This window comes from Gymnodraco acuticeps, unplaced genomic scaffold, assembly GCF_902827175.1.
Source record: "Gymnodraco acuticeps unplaced genomic scaffold, fGymAcu1.1, whole genome shotgun sequence".
Taxonomy (NCBI): Eukaryota; Metazoa; Chordata; class Actinopteri; order Perciformes; family Bathydraconidae; genus Gymnodraco; species Gymnodraco acuticeps.
In genome coordinates this window covers 855180-875036 of record NW_022992206.1, presented here as the reverse complement: position 1 = coordinate 875036, position 19857 = coordinate 855180, and the positions used below count along the sequence as shown (strand labels likewise).

Here is a 19857-nt window from a genome sequence, read left to right as displayed (position 1 = left end):
TGGAGGCCCCGCCGACTACTCTCCTGCCGGAGGTCCTGCCAACCCTTTGTCCTGTGCCGTTGGAGGCCTCGCCGACTACTCTTCTGTCGGGGGTCCTGCCAACCCTTTGTCCTGTCCTGTTGGAGGTCCCGCCGTTCTACTCTCCTGCCGGGGGTCCTGCCAACCCTTTGTCCTGTTCTCGTTGGAGGCCCCGTTGATTACTCACCTGCCGGGGGGTCCTACCAACCCCATGTCCTGTTCCGTTGGAGGTCCCGCAGACTGCTCTTCTGCCGGGGGTCCTGCCAACCCTTTGTCCTGTCCCGTTGGAGGTCCCGCCATCTACTCTCCTGCCGGGGGTCCTGCCAACCCTTTGTCCTGTCCCGTTGGAGGCCCCGCCGTCTACTCTCCTGCCGGGGGTCCTGCCAACCCTTTGTCCTGTCCGTTGGAGGCCCCCGACTACTCTCCTGCCGGGGGTCCTGCCAACCCTTTGTCCTGTCCGTTGGAGGTCCCCCGCTACTACTCCTGCCGGGGGTCCTGCCAACCCTTGTCCTGTCTCGTTGGAGGTCCGCCGACTACTCTCCTGCCGGGGTCCTGCCAACCCTGTCCTGTCCGTTGGAGGTCCCGCCGACTACTCTCCTGCCGGGGGTCCTGCCAACCCTGTCCTGTGCCGTTGGAGGTCCCGCGACTACTCTTCTGCCGGGGGTCCTGCCAACCCTGTCCTGTCCGTTGGAGGTCCCCAGGACTACTCCTGCCGGGGGTCCTGCCAACCCATGTCCTGTGCCGTTGGAGGTCCCGCAGACTACTCTTCTGCCGGGGGTCCTGCCAACCCTGTCCTGTCCGTTGGAGGTCCCGCAGACTACTCTCTGCCGGGGGTCCTGCCAACCCTGTCCTGTCCCGTTGGAGGGCCCGCCATCTACTCTCCTGCCGGGGGTCCTGCCAACCCTTTGTCCTGTCTCGTTGGAGGTCCCGCCGTCTACTCTCCTGCCGGGGGTCCTGCCAACCCTTTGTCCTGTGCCGTGGAGGCCCCCGCCGACTACTCTCCTGCCGGGGGTCCTGCCAACCCTTTGTCCTGTCCCCTTGGAGGTCCCGCCGTCTACTCTCCTGCCGGGGGTCCTGCCAGCTCCTTGTCCTGTCTCGTTGGAGGTCCCGCCGACTACTCTCCTGCCGGGGGTCCTGCCAACCCTTTGTCCTGTGCCGTTGGAGGCCCCGCCGACTACTCTCCTGCCGAGGGTCCTGCCAACCCTTTGTCCTGTCCCCTTGGAGGTTCCGCCGTCTACTCTCCTGCCGGGGGTCCTGCCAGCTCCTTGTCCTGTCTCGTTGGAGGTCCCACCGACTACTCTTCTGCCAGGGGTCCTGCCAACCCCATGTCCTGTGCCGTTGGAGGTCCCACAGACTGCTCTTCTGCCGGGGGTCCTGCCAACCCCATGTCCTGTGCCGTTGGAGGTCCCGCAGACTACTCTTCTGCCGGGGGTCCTGCCAACCCCATGTCCTGTGCCGTTGGAGGTCCCGCGGACTGCTCTTCTGCCGGGGGTCCTGCCAATTCCATGTCCTGTGCCGTTGGAGGTCCCGCAGACTACTCTTCTGCCAGGGGTCCTGCCAACCCCATGTCCTGTGCCGTTGGAGGTCCCGCAGACTGCTCTTCTGCCGGGGGTCCTGCCAATTCCATGTCCTGTGCCGTTGGAGGTCCCGCAGACTACTCTTCTGCCGGGGGGCCTGCCAACCCCATGTCCTGTGCCGTTGGAGGTCCCGCGGACTGCTCTTCTGCCGGGGGTCCTGCCAGCTCCAGGTCCTGTGCCGTTGGAGGTCCCGCAGACTACTCTTCTGCCGGGGGTCCTGCCAACTCCATGCTTTGTCCCGTTGGAGGTCCAGCAGACTACTCTTCTGCCGGGGGTCCTGCCAACTCCATGTCTTGTCCCGTTGGAGGTCCCGCAGACTGCTCTTCTGCCGGGGGTCCTGCCAACCCTATGTCCTGTCCCGTTGGAGGTCCCACCGACTGCGCTCCTGCCGGGGGTCCTGCCAATCCTGTGTCCTGTCCCGTTGGGGGTCCCGCCGACTGCCCTCCTGCCGGGGGTCCTGCCAACCCTATGTCCTGTCCCGTTGGGGGTCCCGCCGACTGCGCTTCTGCCGGGGGTCCTGCCAACTCCTGGTCCTCTTCCGTGGGGAATCTTGCCGACACCTGTCCCACCGGCTCCGGATCCTGTCCGGTCGACACCGGCTCCTGCCCGGCCTCCTGAGCTGTCCGGTCTTCGCCCTCGAGCCCGGCCCCCTGAGAGTCGCGGTCTTCGCCCTCGAGCCCGGCCCCCTGAGAGCCGCGGTCTTCGCCCTCGAGCCCGGCCCCCTGAGTGCCGCGGTCCTCGCCCTCGGGCCCGGCCCCCTGACTCTTCCTGCCGCTGCCTTTGCCCCTCCATGGTCCTCACCTTGGACTCTGTCTTGCCCCCGGGCCGTCCGCCCGAGTCCCCCTTTTTGGACTCTGCCTTGCCCCCGGGCCGTCCGCCCGAGACCCCTTCCTGGTCCTCTGCCTTGCCCCCGGGCCGTCCGCCTGAATTCCCCTTTTTGGACTCTGCCTTGCCCCCGGGCCGTCCGCCCGAGACCCCTTCCTGGTCCTCTGCCGTGCCCCTGGGCGGTCAGTTCAGTCCCGTCCTCCTGACCCCCTCCACCCACCCTGGTGGCTTAGTGATTGTTTATTAATGTGTTTCTGCAGCATTTACCGACCGCTGCAGTGTTGGCTGCTCTTCCACGGGAGTTTATTCTCCTCCGTTAGCTCCCGGTTAGCTCACAATGCTGCGGCCGCTCTAAAGTATTCACTGTCCGACTCACACAAGCAGCTGATACATATCCCCAGTTCCCCTTAGCCTAAGTGAATGTGTGTCAGTCTGAATTGACGCTGTTTGGTATCACAACGCTGTTATGAAAGTTTCTCTGGTATAAAATGGGTGATGTTAGCATAGCAACCGAAGCTAAACTGACTACTTGCTATTGCTATCCTATTGTGGCATAAACCGTTTTCTACAGGCACATTTTACCGGCGTATTTTTATTATGATTCTACTTGTGATAGTCGGACACGACAACCTGTGCAGCCCATGTATTGATTCCATCCGATAGCTGCTATAATACAAAACAACACGTCTGCCTCTCTCCACAATGATCAATAACAGTGAACGGATGGTCAAAGTAAGGTACAAATAAACAGAATCACATGAAGACTGGTTAGTGTTGCCTGACTTTATAAAGTGTGTTTATAAGCACTACTGCTTATAGGCAGGCATGACAGTCGACCCATGTTCAGGGGAGGTGGGTTTAGTTTCCTGCACGCCTCGACGTAAGAGAGACGTAAGCCACGCCACCTCTTAGCTCCGAAGCTCTTGCCTCTAGACCGACAATTTTTTGGAGCTGGAAGTGAACCGGATTCCGGAGCTAAGAGCCGGCGCCGCTGCGGTGTGAACAGGAAAAACCGGCGCTTTTCAGGCTCCAGCTCCGAGCCGGAGCTGAAAAAGCGCTGGTGTGAAAGGGGCATTAAAGCGCCGGCTGTTTCGGCTCCCAAAAGGCTCCCAAACGTCTCTTCATGTTACCACAGTTTACCACGGAGCCTCAGTTTTGCCGCTGCGAGGCTCTGGTGCTCGCAGCTCACGCCCGTGCTTCACTAGCACCGCTCATCGCGTCCAAGTCGCGCACGTTCCGTGTTGTGCTGTAGCAGGCACCGCCGATGTCGGGGAAACGATCTTCAATACTCCGAAAAGAATCCCACCACACTCCTTTGCCCCTCCAACAGAGGGATGTCCTTGTCCTTTTTCCTTTTCGTTATTTCAAGTGATAAAAACTCTCGATCTTCTCTCGAATTATTAATATTTTTTATCAAATGACGGCAAGACGCCCCCCTGGTGGAAACGCTTCTTCACTCCATTATCAAACTTTGTGTAAAGGCCCGGGGTGTTTCTGTCTTCCGATCGTCTTGCTTCAGAAGCAAGAATACTTCCTGGCATTCGGAAAACGAAGAGTGGAACAGGCGAGCAAGTGTACAGGTGTGCGTCATATGAGAGGCCCCACCTTACATTTTCCACCACAGATTTGGGGAAATTGGTGCGTGCGCAAAGCATTGTGGGGATTTTAAGACCGCGGAGTCTACACATGTGCAGCCTCGAAATTTCTCCAAACGAAGTACGCCGGGCTCGGTAGAATTCCAAATATGCTGGACATTGGAACAGTACTTCGGCGGCACTCGATTACGTAGTATGCTTGAAATAGTGGCTCTGGAGCAGCTTTACTCGAAATTGAGAAACACCCCCGGACACACCAAGCCGATTTTGGCCGTCGGTGGGCGTCAGGCCAACGATGAGCGTCGACACGCCCTCAGATTGGTGTGTCCCGCACCGTTGTGTCTTTTCAGCCATGCCGACGCCTTTTCGGCCAAAGGCAATCGGCAAAATAAATCACTGTGATTGGCTGTTCAGCTAGCGAATCAGTGCATGAGAAGCAAAACGGAACTATTAAGGCAAATCTGAGATTTCATTTAACTCCAGCTCTCGACACAGGTTCGGGAAAGCCCCATGAGCTTCTCACTGTAGAGTGAAAATGGAACGCACACGCTATTTGTTGTTTGTTTATATCACGCAGTCTGTTCTTCTTCTCTCGGTTATCACGCAGTCTGTCTTCCGGTTGTTGCCTCTTTTGAATGATGAATACACACTACCGCCGCCTGCTGGTAAGGAGAGTTATTGCCACTCACGCATGCGCAGTTCGTACGTGCTTTTTGGCCGTTGCTGAAGTCTTTGCGGTGTGTTCCAGTGCGACACATGGCCAAGACGCAGAGACGCGAGGCAACAGTCGGGGGTCCGTCTGTGTCAGTTCTTTGGTGTCAGCTTGGTGTGTCCGGGCCTTAAGACTGACATCTTTCTATACTTACGGTTGGGATTGAATCAGTGCTGGAATTGGGCCGGTACTCACCGGTACGCAGTACCGGCACTTCTGGTTCTGACCCATGGAGTACCGGCACTTCTTGCTCAGTACCGGCATGCTGGCGGTACTCCGGTACTCATGCACCGTGCCAGTACTCAACACTCTCCCGCCGTTCTTATTATACATCCATATATATATATATACAGCCGCCCGGTACTCAGTAGATGCGTCATGAGGTGCCGAACGGACATTCTCATCGCTCTAACCGCTGGAGTTTCACAGCGGCTGTCAGCTGTTTACTCCTGTCATTCAAACAGAACGTGCTGGAGAGGGGGCGGGGCTTATCTTATCCATGTAAATACTGTGGTGGAAACGACTATGTCAAAATTAACCTATTTGACCGTGATTTAATAGTAATACACGTTTCAAAATAATAATAATAATAATAATGCCGAAGTAACAACATACTGAAAACTGTTAGTAAAACCATGTTTTAATGCTTTACAATTTACATACCTAGATGCACGTATGTTGTGTTTATGCAGTGCAACTCCCACCCAGTGGGTGGCTATGTAGAGTGATAGAACAGAGCAGGCACGCCCCCGAGAGAAGGAAAGCAAGTCACGTCACAAATTAGCATTTCTAAAATGTTAGCGTGGATTAATAAAAGTACAAAAAGACAGCGGTTGTCGCCGGAAGAAACTTCAAATACAGAGAATGCTGTGCCTGTGTTGGAAATTGTGTCTGATGGGGAGCTTTCTTTGGTTGATCCTCCTGCTCCAAGTTCTAGTGCATTAGCATTAGCACTAGCTCCGCCGCCTCCTCCAGAGCCTCTAAAGTTAGCTGCTGCTGGCGCAACTGCCACCACCAATACCGGGCAAAGCGATGCACCTGACTGCTGGACAACGGACCAGGTGCAATATTTTTGCAAGACCAATGCATGGCTCCTTCTTAAAGATAAGAAGCTAGGATGTCGGATATGCAGAGATGTCAAATCTTTGGGAATACACACTGGACAAGGACTGAAACTGTCAACTGAATGGGGTGAGTGTGCAGTGTCTCATTCGGTGTTGACAAGGGCAAACAACAAGCTAGCCTGAGAAAAAAAATCAAAGAACATAAAGAATCACAAGCCCATGTAAAAGCTGCTGACATCCTTACATCTGCTTCACGTGAAACTATTCAACATCAAGTGCAGTCTATGCATACATCTGAATTAGACACCACTATCAGAGTTTTTCGAACGGCATATAAAATTGGCAAACATAGCCGGCCATTCACAGACATGCCAATTGATTTGAATGTACAGAAAATGAATGGGCTGAAAGTGGGCAGGGTTTTGCACTCCAATAAAACCTGTGGCGAAATCATCGACCACATAGCTCATGAGCTGAAGAAAAAAATGGCAAAAGACATTACAGAAAACCAAAGAAAACTCTGTGTTTTGGTCGATGAATCTACCACTATTAGTGGTAAAACGGTGCTTGTTGTGTGTCTACGCTCAGCATTAGCTGATGCTGAGCCCGAAACGTTTTTTTGGGAGCTGATCGAGTTGGATGGAACAACGGCTGATGACATCACAAAGGCGTTAATGGAGTGTCTTGGAAGAGATTTTAACGAGGACTTTTTAGGTCAGTGTTTCGTTTCTTTTGCATGTGATGGGGCTTCAGTCATGCTAGGGAAGAGAACAGGCGTTGCTACCCAGTTGTGTAGTAAATTCCCAAGCCTGTTTGTGTGGCACTGCTCCAATCATCGTCTAGAGCTGGCAGTTGGGGATGTGGTCAAGGAGGTCTCAGGGCTCAATCATTTCCAGATCTTTTTTGACAAACTCTATTCCTTGTTCCATGCCTCCCCCAAAAATCAGAGGCAGTTAGCGCAGTGTGCGCAAGCAGTCGGACAGCGTCTCCTGGTGATAGGGCGTGTTTTGTCCATCCGCTGGGTGGCTTCAAGTGAAAGGAGCGTCAGAGCAGTCTGGGAAAACTACCGAGTGCTTCATGATCACTTCACAAATGCTGCAAACGACACGAGCAGGGATTCCAGAGACAGAGCAAAGTACAAGGGCCTGGATGATGTGCTCACATCTGCAACGTTTGTCAGCAATCTGGGACTGATGTACGATGCGCTCACAGAGCTCAGCGACCTCTCTCGGCAACTCCGAAAAAGAGAGATGACACTGCCTACAGCAGATAGGCTCTTAACTCGAGAAATACGAGTTTTTGAATCCATGGTCACCATGCCTGGCCCACACATGACTACAGTTCATACAGCTCTAGCTGAGAAGTCCTTCAAGGGTGTTGCCCTGCGTGAGAATGGCAGGCTTGTACAGATTCATGCAGGTCAGTTTTTCCGCAGTATGGTAGAGAATCTGAGACACAGAATGACTTCCACAACCTCCTCTCATGTCAGCACAAGAGAAATCCCATTACATGGCCGGGAGGCCCGGGACAATCAGCTAATCCAGGACATGAAAGTTATCCATCCTGGAAGTTGGCCTGAAGAGGAGTTAGACGTACAGTATGGGGACGTAGAGGTGCTACGTTTGTGCGAAGTGCTGAAAGTGGACAGAAGAGAGACTGTTCAGGGCTTTCGCGAATACAAGGAAACCAGGGCATCCCGTACACCTGCTGCCATGGCGCCTCTACTGAAAGCAGTCCGAACCATCGCTGTCTCCACTAGTGAGTGTGAGCGGGCATTCAGCTGCATGAACGATATCCTTACTGCAAAAAGGAATGCTCTCTCTGTCAGCCGACTGTCCAGCCTGGTTTTCATTAAATGTAATGGACCATCACTAGGACAGTTCAATCCGGAACAGTATGTGAGGTCCTGGCTGGCAAAGGGAAGGAGAAGTGCTGATGAAAGAGCCTGTCCAGCTCCAGCCCCTGATACTGATGTCCCCAAGGCCTTCTGGAGCCTTTTCTAACAATGTGAAGTATATTGCAAAGCAGCTCACCCAGTGAGAAGACTTTTGGCATAATGTGCCGATTTGTACAGATCCTGGAGATAGAAGGACTTCAGACCAACCAGGGAGTTATCTGATCAGCTTGGTGTTCAATGTAACTCTTTACCATGGCTCAGACTTTGTTACTTGCAGTTACAGTTTCTCATTTTAGATTGTGCAAATTTTGCATTTGTTTTTACATGTTCTTTGTTCATGCTCTTTATCATTTTTCTGAGTTGGAAAGTTAGATTGCATCATAGTTTACTTTATACATATTTGTATTCTTCAGTGGTGAAGTATATTGCAAAGCAGCTCAGCCATGTGAGAAGACTTTTGGCACTTTTTCGTTTTTCGTTTTCTGAGTTGGAAAGTTAGATTGCATTCAAAATGTACAGAAATACTTAATTTTGTTAAAGCTTTTTATAAAAAATGCTTCTGACCAGAGCTTTGTTTCCTTGTCATTAATGTTGAACACCACCAGAGGGGCTCTCACCTGAAAGGTCTCTGCTTCATGTGTCTTCAGCAGAAGATCTAGACTTTGATTGCTATATTTTCAGTTAATATTGACCTTACTGGGCTTTAGCCATATCCGCTGCCTATCATAAAAAATGTTAAGTACAGTGAACCTTTCTAAAATATACAGTAGTAAAGAGACAAACCCACCAGCATTATAGTAGCCAAATTCTTGTTTGTGGGCTGTATATATAAAATTGACTTGAAAAAGTTGCTGATTTTAGAGTACTGGCACCTTTTTCATTCCAATTCAAGCACTGGATTGAATGCTCTCTCAGGTTCTTAAACTTGTTCTTTCATCTTTCTTAAAAAAAAAAGGAAGTAATGGTCAAGGAAACCAAAGCCAAAAAAGGGTGGATTTAGCTATTTACTTGTTGTAATATTTAATGGAACCGTTTTAGAACAATAAAAGCTTGCTCTGAAAGTGATAATAGAAGATAATACCACTCTCATCTGTTCGTAAAATGTAAAGAGTCAGGAGACATTAGTTTAGCTTACCATAAAAGCTGAAAGCATGAAGACACAGCTGGCTCTGTCCAACATATTTGAAAGAAATGTGATTACCAGCACCTCCAAAGCTCATTATTTGAAACGTTATATCTTGTTGTTAACATTACAAAATGATGTTATTTTTTTCGACAGAATTTAGTTAGAAGTGTTGAGCTGACGCTGCAGAGAAACTGCAAAAATGAACTAATTGAATAAATGCGAATAATACAGATCATTTCAATAATCTTTTAATCTTCAATGGGGGGGGGGGGGGCTCATTGAGTCACGACCTCTTGATGTTTGCTGTTGTCAAACCACAGGACAGAAACAGTCTCAATTATGAGATTGTCTTTTATAAGACCAGGCCTGCTGTCCTGTTGGATCTTCTGCTGCCAGCACAGAGGTCGTATATTACTTCCTGCATTAATGGGATGGAACACCAGGGTCAAATGGAGTGGGCCCCGCGGGGACATCATGATTAGATGATACACAGATGGCACCTAATATAGGGGGAACGAACATCTGCCTGTGTGTGTGGGGTTTGAAATCTGGCTTCATCTGAGCCTTTCATGGCTACAAGTATTTCAGGCAAGTTTTGATCCTCTGCTGTGTGCGGATGTTTTACCTGCTTCAGTGGGAAGCTGTCTATTATCATTGGACACTCGTTCCTTTTATTCCAAAACAGCTTTGTCTAATTGTTTAGATGCATTTCCTCTAAGGATAACTTCCATTCATTTTGGGAGTATAAAGTGGTGCAGCACTTACATATTTTTGTAGGTTGACAGAAATTAGCTTTGCAAGCGATCCCTTGACAAAAAGTGAATGGATTTTCCATTAGATTTCAGAATATTGCAGATAAAAAAGAATCTGTGGCAAACACACGTTTATTATACTCACACATTTTGTTCTTCAGAAACACTTCCACATATTAACACCACTTTATGATTTTTGATGCGTAAATGCAATGCCAAATGCTAACGTTAGGCTACAAACAAACTATGTCACCACCGCTAAGCTAAAGGCGGCTAATGTTTGGCATCACGTTTAGTAGTCTCATTATGTCACTTGTTAGCAACTGCTGTATGTACAACATATAACATCTTTGGACAATTACAAGTGGGGTATTTACTAGGGATGGGAATTTGAAAGCAAATGTATATTGGAATATTCAACCACCAAAAAAACTGTTAACCAATTAACCGAAATGTACATATCCTATTAAAAAAAAAAAAAAAAATGGGGGGAAAATGTTGACGAAAATAAATAAATACATGTTCAAATAAGTATAGAAACCAAGTGGAATTTGTCAAATGTATTGACCTGGTGATCACAGTTTGAACAGTTGACAGCTATAGCCTACAGCTTTCATGCTTAAAATATAACTTAGTTTTTAAATGAAAAAGCGATCATACACGAACAACATAACGGGTTAGGGTAACGTAACCCTATTACAACAGAGATCAACAACCTATAACAGGGCCTATGCACAGAATGCAGCTATTCAATACTCATTCTTGTTTAAGAATATGAGCATGTCTACTCAGGGGAGAGGCGGTTCACAATCAGGCCAGCTGTAGAGAAGACCGGTATGTGGGCATAAGATGAGGTTTGAGTCTGCGTGATCTGCGACGAGTAGGGAGGGGCAGCAGCCATATCATTAGCTAGAACTAGCTAGATCTGATGGATTTGGACATAAACGCGAGTGAAGTATAACCGGATGCGAGAGAGGGAGATCAGCACCTGCAGCTCTGCCTGCTGTGAGGGACCGGTGAGCGGAGCAACACACACCTTTATACACTTAGCTATGGCACTGTCGTATACATTGAATTATTCCATTTGATCATATGTAATCAACTTAGGCACCCCTCCCAAAAAACAAAATTACAATAAAAATATTCACAACTCATATTCTCATATTTGAACACCTGAATAATTTCGAATATTCGATTAATCGTTCCCATCCCTAGTATTTACTGACATATTTCATGTTGTATAGCAAAACCTTAACATTTCTTCATCTTGTTTTGACCACAGACCTTATTTCATTAATCTCAAGATGAGGGAACCTCAAGTAGTAAAATACTAGCTAAGTTTCGGCTTTTAGGACTCATTCCTATCAAGGCATCTTTATTTTAAATATTGCCCAACCTAGGACAAGTCTCCCCTTCAAATGAAGGAGACTCAGACTATTCATCAGCAAATCTGTATCGATTAAAGAGACGCAGCTGTTTCCCCGATGTTGACTCATCCCTGCCTGTCCTTCACAGAACAAACGTTATCTGCCCTTTCCTGTGACCGTCTCCTGTCTCTGCTCTTCCGGTCTGCTTTCTTTATCTTTTCGATGAGTTACTCATGTAATTTTGTCCTTCATTCTGAATACATGGCACAGGTATAAGAATGTGTGTAACAAGGGAGAGCCCTCACGTCTCCACCCTACCTTAGCAGCAAGCTAATTATTGATGGTTTAATGTGTCTTCTCAGGGAAATGTCAAAGTTCAGTGTGGGTGTGTGTGTGTGGAAAAGGCGTTCTGGATTGAAGGATGTGTCATGGTTGCCGTGGAGCAGCGACACGGTTTCACTCAGTTTCAGGTGACAGTTCTCCTGAAGGCTGTCAGAAATTGAGGCTGTTGACTGAAGACTGAGCGGCCGCAGAGAGGACAGACGAGGTTCAGTAATCTGCTCTGATCATTATGTCTATTTTAATACCTCATTGCTGTATTTTTGGAGCTGTGTCATTGTGAGCTTTTTTCCTGTTTGATGAAGAATTGAATGAATGGGTTATTTGTATTTAAGGATTGTTTTAAAAGGGTCATGGACAGAACGATCAGAGATTGTCATCTTAGATTAAGTTCATTTGGACGTCGATCTTTGCCTTGTCTAATTGAAAGTATAGTCTTTAAAAGAATACTCAACTGATAAAGCATGGTGTTAGACTTAATCATAAAAATATATGTAACAAAACATGAGATATTGTCTTTTCCTCCCTTCTTCCTAGTCAAAACCTTACCCACAATGCCACTTGACCACTGACATTTCCAATGGAGGCATGATTGTGTTCTGCTAAAAATAAAACCTTTGTAAAGGTATTTTAGTCTGCTGGTGTGCAGAACTTCTGTATTATTAATGATACATTCATATTGCAGAAAATCAGGAATGAGTTTCACTTATTCTGCCGTCTGGTTGCCAACGTTTTGACAAATCATTTTGGCTGCCATACATTATATATATTATATATTTCAACACAAATTATAGGCTCTTCTTGCCCTTTTGAATAATGGTATTTCCCATCTTCTGAGTTTACTTTTTTATTCGCAAAGCTACACATTCTTTCCCCTAGAATTGCACAACAACTGCAATCTTTTTACTGCTGGTTATTGAGCAACAGCTCGAACAGCTGAGGGTTAAAAGCCTTTTTTACAGAGGCTTCCTCAAAACATTAACAGCTGTTGAGGGAGGGATACAGATTATCTTTCCTCCTTTTCATTTGTATTTACCTGCAGAGATGTCAACTGAGAAGCCGGGGTGTATTGTTTATCAGGGACTCTCAGTGGTGATATTAAATAAGAGAGGAGTGTATTTTTATTACATTTTATTGCATTCCAACTGAACTCACACACTGATCTGGGCTTAGTTTGCACTACACTAAATAGTTTTATATTGTTTCCGGTGTGACCTTCATTTAGTTTTCTAACATTCAATGTGTAAAACACGTCACACAGACAGGTCTTGTTCAATGCAGCCATCTTGCATTCATCTCTGTTTTATAATCTAATTGTCTTGACAGTGATTTGAGATTACATCAAACCTTTAAGAGTTTCTCCACGTGAGCCATGTTGGTCATCTCCTTTATCTGTTTACAGCTGCGTGAAATATTGATGAATGGGTTTCTAAATATAGAACAGGAATGTGATGAGGGCAGCAGCAGCAGCGTAGTTTGTCCGGAGGGAAAGACAAAGTGCTGCATTTGAATAATGTGGCCAAAGATCTCACCGAGCTGGACGTGTCTGTGCTTGGAGGGCAGTGAGGGCACTGTGTGTGTGTGTGTGTGTGTGTGTGTGTGTGTGTGTGTGTGTGTGTGTGTGTGTGTGTGTGTGTGTGTGTGTGTGTGTGTGTGTGTGTGTGTGTGTGTGTGTGTGTGTGTGTGTGTGTGTGTGTGTGTGTGTGTGTGTGTGTGTGTGTGTGTGTGTGTGTGTGTGTGTGTGTGTGTGTGTGTGTGTGTGTGTGTGTGTGTGTGTGTGTGTGTGTGTGTGTGTGTGTGTGTGTGTGTGTGTGTGTGTGTGTGTGTGTGTGTGTGTGTGTGTGTGTGTGTGTGTGTGTGTGTGTGTGTGTGTGTGTGTGTGTGTGTGTGTGTGTGTGGTGTGTGTGTGTGTGTGTGTGTGTGTGTGTGTGTGTGTGCTGTGTGTGTGTGTGTGTGTGTGCTGTGTGTGTGTGTGTGTGTGTGTAGTGTGTACTATACTTGTGGGGACATCTGTTTACATAGTCACGTGTTGGGACTAGGGACAAATTGGAAGTCCCCATGAGGGGAATCATTCATTTTAGGGTGAAGACTTGGTTTAAAACTGTTCAGACTGACAGGCTGCATAACATTCAATGATCTGCTTGCTTTTCCTTGAAGGGTCATCTCACGTTTAGATATTCTTTGGAAAATATTAGCTGTCTTTCTTATGTATTGTGGTCCTGTTGCCTTTGTCTCACATTCAGTGTGATGGATGAACTGAAGTGGAGTGCACTGTTTTGTTATTTTGAGGTGTTTTTTTAATGCAAACTTAGTTAACTTATAGACATTCACATTTGAGCATGTTAGCATTTAGCTCAAGGATACTGCTAGCTGCTGAAGTGCTCCCACACAGATCTGCTAGCATTGCTATGGACTTTTAGTCTCATTAATAAACCCATATTTGTCATGTGTGATAGTCTTCTTTCTTATTCTATGTTCTGCTTTTGGACTTCATATCAGATTTTGACCAGTGTCGCCCCCTCTTCTCTCTGCTGTCGTCGAGGTCTGATTCATGGTGACAGTCGGGTCATCACACAGTGACTTTGTGTCCTTCTGGTTGGCAGGGGGATCAAAGACTCTGATGTCTCCCTCTCTTGTTCTCCTGGATTTGAAAGGCACAGGATGTCTTTGATAACGTCTCGTTTAAAAATAATGGTGCCATAGAAAGGGGCAGGGAAATATGAACTACTTTATCTATGCTAAGTTGTTTCATTTGTGATCTTTTTCAATTGACTGTGTTTGCTTTTCACCTTTTCAAACAGCTGAAATGTTTCAGAGTCTTTATGACAAGTTGTCTAATAATTAATCATTTTATGGCTGCCATGTCAACAGCACAGACCTGCTCTCTGGACTTCAGGCACATTCAGAACAGCTTACGTATATCTACCCCAGGATCTCCTCCACCCTCCTAATGCTCTGCTTCATATTCTCATAATCTCCTGTTGGCTAGCCCCCACCCTGCCTGTGTTACACTGGACTTGAAAATGGAGCCTTTTATATTATCTGGATCACTGGACCAAAATATGGAAATGTTCTATCATTTCCCCTTCTACAGCCATTTTAGACTGCTCTTATTTTCTTCACAGAATATGTCCAAACTGAGTTAAACCAAGCGAAAACTAACTTGAATTTTTTCTAAAATGTATCTTTTCTAGAGTCTGTTACCAGTGTTTACATCTGAACACTGAAGCTAACTGAGCTTTTTGTAAAACAATGTGGTAAGCTGAGGACCTGTGTGGCAGTGAATTAGGCTGCAATGTATTTCATTAGTTTCATTGTTCATTCATCTGTCAGACTGTCACCTATATTGTTGATTAATAAATTAGCTGTTTAGTCTAGAAAATGTCAGCAAATGATGGGAAATGCTGATTAACGCCAATGCCCAACATGACGTCCCTGAACTTCAAGAGTTTCAGTTGACTGTCATAAAGAAATTCCGAAATCTACACCCTTCAGCCATGAAGTGCCTCCGTAATAATGCTGACAAAAAAGAAAATGTCCTCCTTAGTAACGAACGATACCCAATATGTTCTGTTAATAGACATTCACATGTCACCAGCACCAGTTTGACCAAAGGCTGCACACCTCACATCCACACACTACAGCATCCACAGTGTTCATCTCCTCCACCCCTCCCCTTTCTCTCCCTCTCTCTTGCTCTCTGCTCTGCTGCTCTGCCTCAGCCATTCAGGCAAAGCAACACAGGATTATCCCTCACTCTTGCGAGAATCACACCCACACCCACCACACACACACACACACACACACACACACACACACACACACACACACACACACACACGCAGTTCCTGAACAGTGTTTCCGGGCAGAAAGATCTCACATCACAGATTAGTGCTCCTCTTCTCCCGCTCTGCACGCTGATGCTCCGTGGCACAGCCAGTCAGAAAGGCACAAATATAAGCAAACAGGAGGGGGAGAAGAGGAGGAGAGGGTCTGCCTGCTGGAGGAGCCCACGTGTCTCTTAGCTGTAGCCTTAGCCGCTGTTAATGGAGGACTGGGGGTAAGCTTTTGTTGCGGGGGGCTCCCTCTCTCTGGGTGTGTGGACGCTCTTTGTTTTGGTGCTGGGCTCTCTTGACGTCTTGATGCTACTGGCTCTGTCTGTGTGCTGTATGGCTGCTTGAGAGGGATGGGGATTCCCAGTGATGTCTCATGGTTTGCTTGTGAGGATGTTGATCTTTGGACTGCAGTATGTATTGATGAAAGAGGAGAAGAAGAGGGAAGCAGGAAGCAATCTGATGGTGACTAAACCTTGGAGGGTGTTGCCAATGTTTGTGTGTGGTATTGTTTGTCTGGGTAAATTGAACAACTAGTGCACTCCTAGATAAACAATCAGATTTGTGAAACATGTGTGTGTCTGTTCCATGTTAACAAAGTGGAAGGAGTCTGTGGCTGTTTTTTCTGACACTACGATCTGACTATCTGCGAGACAAGCAAAGGGCTAGCATGAACAATAGCCCCCCTCTCGACTTGTAGCTAATGGATTAACCAACCATGATAAACACTCATGCCATGCTTCACGCTGCATCCCACCGAGGCGTTTGTTTTGCTCAAAGCTTTTGGGTTTGACCCCCGTGGAATTTGCTCTCAGTTATCTAGATTTTGGAGTTTCCTTCTCCTCCCTCTCACATTTCATCCTCCTTCATTGTCAAGTGTGGCTCCATCCATCGGTACAAGGTTGACCCAAATATCGATGCTGCTTCCACCCCTCCCCCTGATCTGCTATCGAAAAAGATCACACCATCTTCTAGTTCACATATTTCTTCATTGGCAGATTTTGCTTTGTTTTTTTCTTTTTCTTTCATTATAAGACAAATACCTAACCGTCGATTTCTAATCAGCTGGTGGTGTCAGGTCAGAGTAAAGACATGAATATAGGCGTTATAAGAAATGCTGTCCTGGAACTGTACCTTGGGGTTTCATAAACTTTTGAGACAAAGACAAGTTGTGATTTGAGCAGTATTTGCAAGCAAATGTTATCCGATTTGATTGCATAAATTACAGGCATAGAATATTGGTCTTGAAGTTTGAAAGGATCATTCATTTGGGTTGAATATATATGCTACAGCTGGTAGTCGGTCAGCTTAGCTTAGGTTAAAAACTGGACAAAGCGTTATAATTTGTTTACATTTAGGAGAAGTTATTCAGACACATCAACCTGCGTAAAACTACAACTTGGTTTTATGAACGTTAGGCAGATTTTTCTCTACTTTTGAACCAGGCATCTTTTTTCAGCCTTTGTGCTATACGCTAAGCTATCTCGCTGCTAGCTGTGGCTTCATATTGATTGTACAGACAAGCAAATGGTTTCAATGTTGTTATCTAACGGCCCCTACACACGGCGGCGTGCGTGTCTGAAGCTAGACCAACAACCAATCACCTGAATCTCCCGCCCCGGACACACAAGCAGCGGTTTGATTGGCTAGAGCTTGTACTGGCATATGATTCGATTGGCTGACGCTTCCGTCGAAGCGTCAAAAGTAGAACATTGCTCTACTTTTGCAGCGAGCACCACGAGAAAAGCTACGTTTTGCTCCCACAATGCAGTTTGGCGAGGCGTGACGTCACCCCATTCAAAGTGAATGGACAGAAGCGCTGAAGCGGCAACGCACGCCGCCATGTGTAGGGGCCGTAACTAGGAAATAACATGAGCATTTTTACAGAATCGCCAAATGTCTCTATCAAATGCAAATCCTGTCATCCACTCAGAGATTAGATGACTCATTCTCAGCATTTAGAAAATGGCCTCTCGTATCTTGACCGATTCATAATTACAACATCACAGAACCAGAAACCCTTATCAGATGCTGTTACAGTATCACCTGGTTATTGATATTTGTATTCCCATGGAGGCTCGGTGAAACTCGTCTGTAGCTACAGACATTTCACTGTGCGGATAACAGCATTGTCAAATAACTCTTCCTGTTGATCTTATCATCTCATATTTCTCATCCAGTTCATTTGCATCCTCACTTTGCATTCTATCTTGGTCTGCTGTTCTGTTTGTTGGTGCGTGTGTGTATTTGGAGCTCCTGCCCCCCTTGCATACATATCCTACTTCCTATTCTGTGTAATGCATCTTGCATTCTGGGTGGGGTATCACTTCTTTGATTTATCCAAAAGGAAACAAAATCTCCATTATTTTGTAATAAAAGAAGTCAAGTTGAAATTGAGGATTGTCTAAAGAATATGGAGAGCCCTTGTGCAGGTGGGAAGCTCTGATATCCAAGACTTCAAATCTAGTATTTTTCACATTGGGCCTTCTTCTCATTAGAACTATGGGTCATGCTAACCTTCAACACCTTTGTTGTCAAGATACAGGAAACACAGATTCCTGCTAAAAAACACATATATTTGAGGAAAGATATCTGGTGTCTTCCAAAGAAGATCCCTGTGCAGATATATGCAACACACAAAAGGAAACAATAACAAAAAAGAATGATAGTAGCATACTAGCATTTCAAAATTAAGTTTTCTTCTATATCCCCTTAAAAAAAAAAAAAAAAAAAGTTTAGCCTTTTTTATTGCTTATGTTATTTTGTTTTATATACCAAAAAGAGTTTATCAGTCATTTTAGACAACGATAATATATTACATTACATTACATGTTACTTGTTAGATGCTTTTATCCAAAGCGACTTACATACTCAATACTGTGGACAATCCCCACAGGAGCAATTTGGGGTGAAGTGTCTTGCCCAGGGACACAACGACATGCTGCGGGGTTTGAACCTGAATCCACTACGCCACACGCCATATATCATAAAAATAACGAGGTTCGATGTGATTCGGCTTTTATGAAGCCTTAACAACTCGTTGCCTGTGGCTAACTGTGTCTTACTTAGAGCCCAGCATGATTTCAGCGCGCTGTGTGAATGTGTGTAAAACAACATAATCGAAATAAAACAATTACTATTATTATTTTATTTATTTTTTATTTAAAAAAAAAAAAAAAAAAATAGTTTTTTCAGTTGAATTATACTTAAAGTTCAGGGTAATCAACTGTTCAAAACATACTGTCTACTAACCCTTTTTTCAATAAATGGATGTTTTCAAAGTAAATGGATAATCGTTTTTAATAATCGAGATATCAATTATTGACCCAAATAATCGAGATTATGATTTTTGCCATAATCGAGCAGCCCTAACCTGAACATGTGGAGGTGAGGCGCGCTCTGAGGAGGCTGCAGCAGCATCAGGATAATGTTCAGTCTGTGGCCGTTTCTCAACCGCGAGTAAAACTGCTGCAGAGCAACTATTTCAAGTATACTACGTCTTGTTTAAATGCATGTTAAATGCCCAGCATTCTGCGCCACTCTGACGTAGTATACTTGAAATAGTTGCTGCAGCAGGTATACTCGCGATTGAGAAACGGCCTGTGTCTTCACTCATGCTGACAGTCTGCAGTCATTGAAACGTCATTAGTCATAGATCACTGCACCTTTATTCTGTGTTATGGCTTTTCTTATTATAATCAGTGTATAAAGACACTAACATGGACAGAATTTGAGAAACTCGGCCTCTGAGACCAAAGCTTAGGTTACTTAGTGGTCATTTGTGTCTCTCTGTTGTTGTTATGCATTTTAGTTGTGTTTTTTTGCATCTAATTGTGCATCTTCTGTAGTTATGTAGCATCTATTTGCAGTTTTTGTGGTAATTTTGCTGATTTTTTTGTGGCTTTTTTTGTTTTTTTTGCATTTCATTTAGCATATCTGTGATTTTTGTGTGTGTCTTGGTTCTTGTTGGACCGACCTTTCCAACAAGAACCCCATGGACCCTTGTGTCCGCTCCCAGTAGGATTGATACATAGATCCCCCTCTCATGTTGTGCTCTTAATTGTAAATATCACATGCAATCTTTAACATGCGTTATTTGATCAGTTATTACTTTAAGTTCTGGAGCAGCATCATTTGGTCCAGTGAGGCCTTTGGACAATGTTAGTTGATTTAAATGAGGGAAGATTATTTTGCAATTAGGTTTCAGAGTTCTTAAAGAAACCACTGATAGTCATTAGCCAGTCATTACATGTATTGACAAGTCATCTCAGGAAAGTAGAGGAACAGGGTATGAGGGTAATTGTAGTTGTTTAAGTCCCTAACTGATATCAGTGTGGAAAGTATTGCGTAGATTAAAATGCGCAGGTGATGAGCTTTTAATAAACACAGATAGTAATCAATGATTTGTCACCTTTAGATTGGACTCTGTACAAAGGTGCATTATCTCATTCAGCTGTGTTATCTGCAGTATCTGTTTGCAAAGTTGTAAATGTCAACAGTTTGATTGACACGACAGAAATTCAGTCAATCAAATATACTTATCTGTTTATTGAAAGTTATTGGGCTTTTAGATTGCTGTTCATATACAAATAGCAATTTGAAGAGGTAATCTGTGGTTTACGAGTATTATAAGGGGCATTTATTTTTAATGAATGATCCACAAGCTGAAACCATTTATGGATTAGTTGATGTGTTCCTTGAAATAAATGAATAATTGATTGATGGTTTGAGTCCATGTTTCCTATTAAACAT

The 19857-nt window shown here is 45.6% G+C and overlaps 1 protein-coding gene across 4 annotated transcripts in view; it reads left to right on the top strand.

Annotated features, from left to right (window-relative positions):
• The window catches only part of pacsin1b (protein kinase C and casein kinase substrate in neurons 1b), a 40005-nt gene that overhangs the window by 10438 nt on the left and 9710 nt on the right, over positions 1-19857 (top strand). Inside the window, exon 1 of one of the 4 annotated variants that reach the window (XM_034205811.1) lies at positions 11319-11480. The exons of 1 other annotated variant lie outside the window; for it this stretch is intronic. The gene's annotated coding sequence lies outside the window, so the exon portion shown is untranslated. Of the gene's footprint in view, positions 1-11318; positions 11481-11530; positions 11552-15114; positions 15333-19857 lie in introns of those variants that run through there. 2 more of the 4 variants (XM_034205815.1, XM_034205813.1) reach the window with 2 other exon arrangements.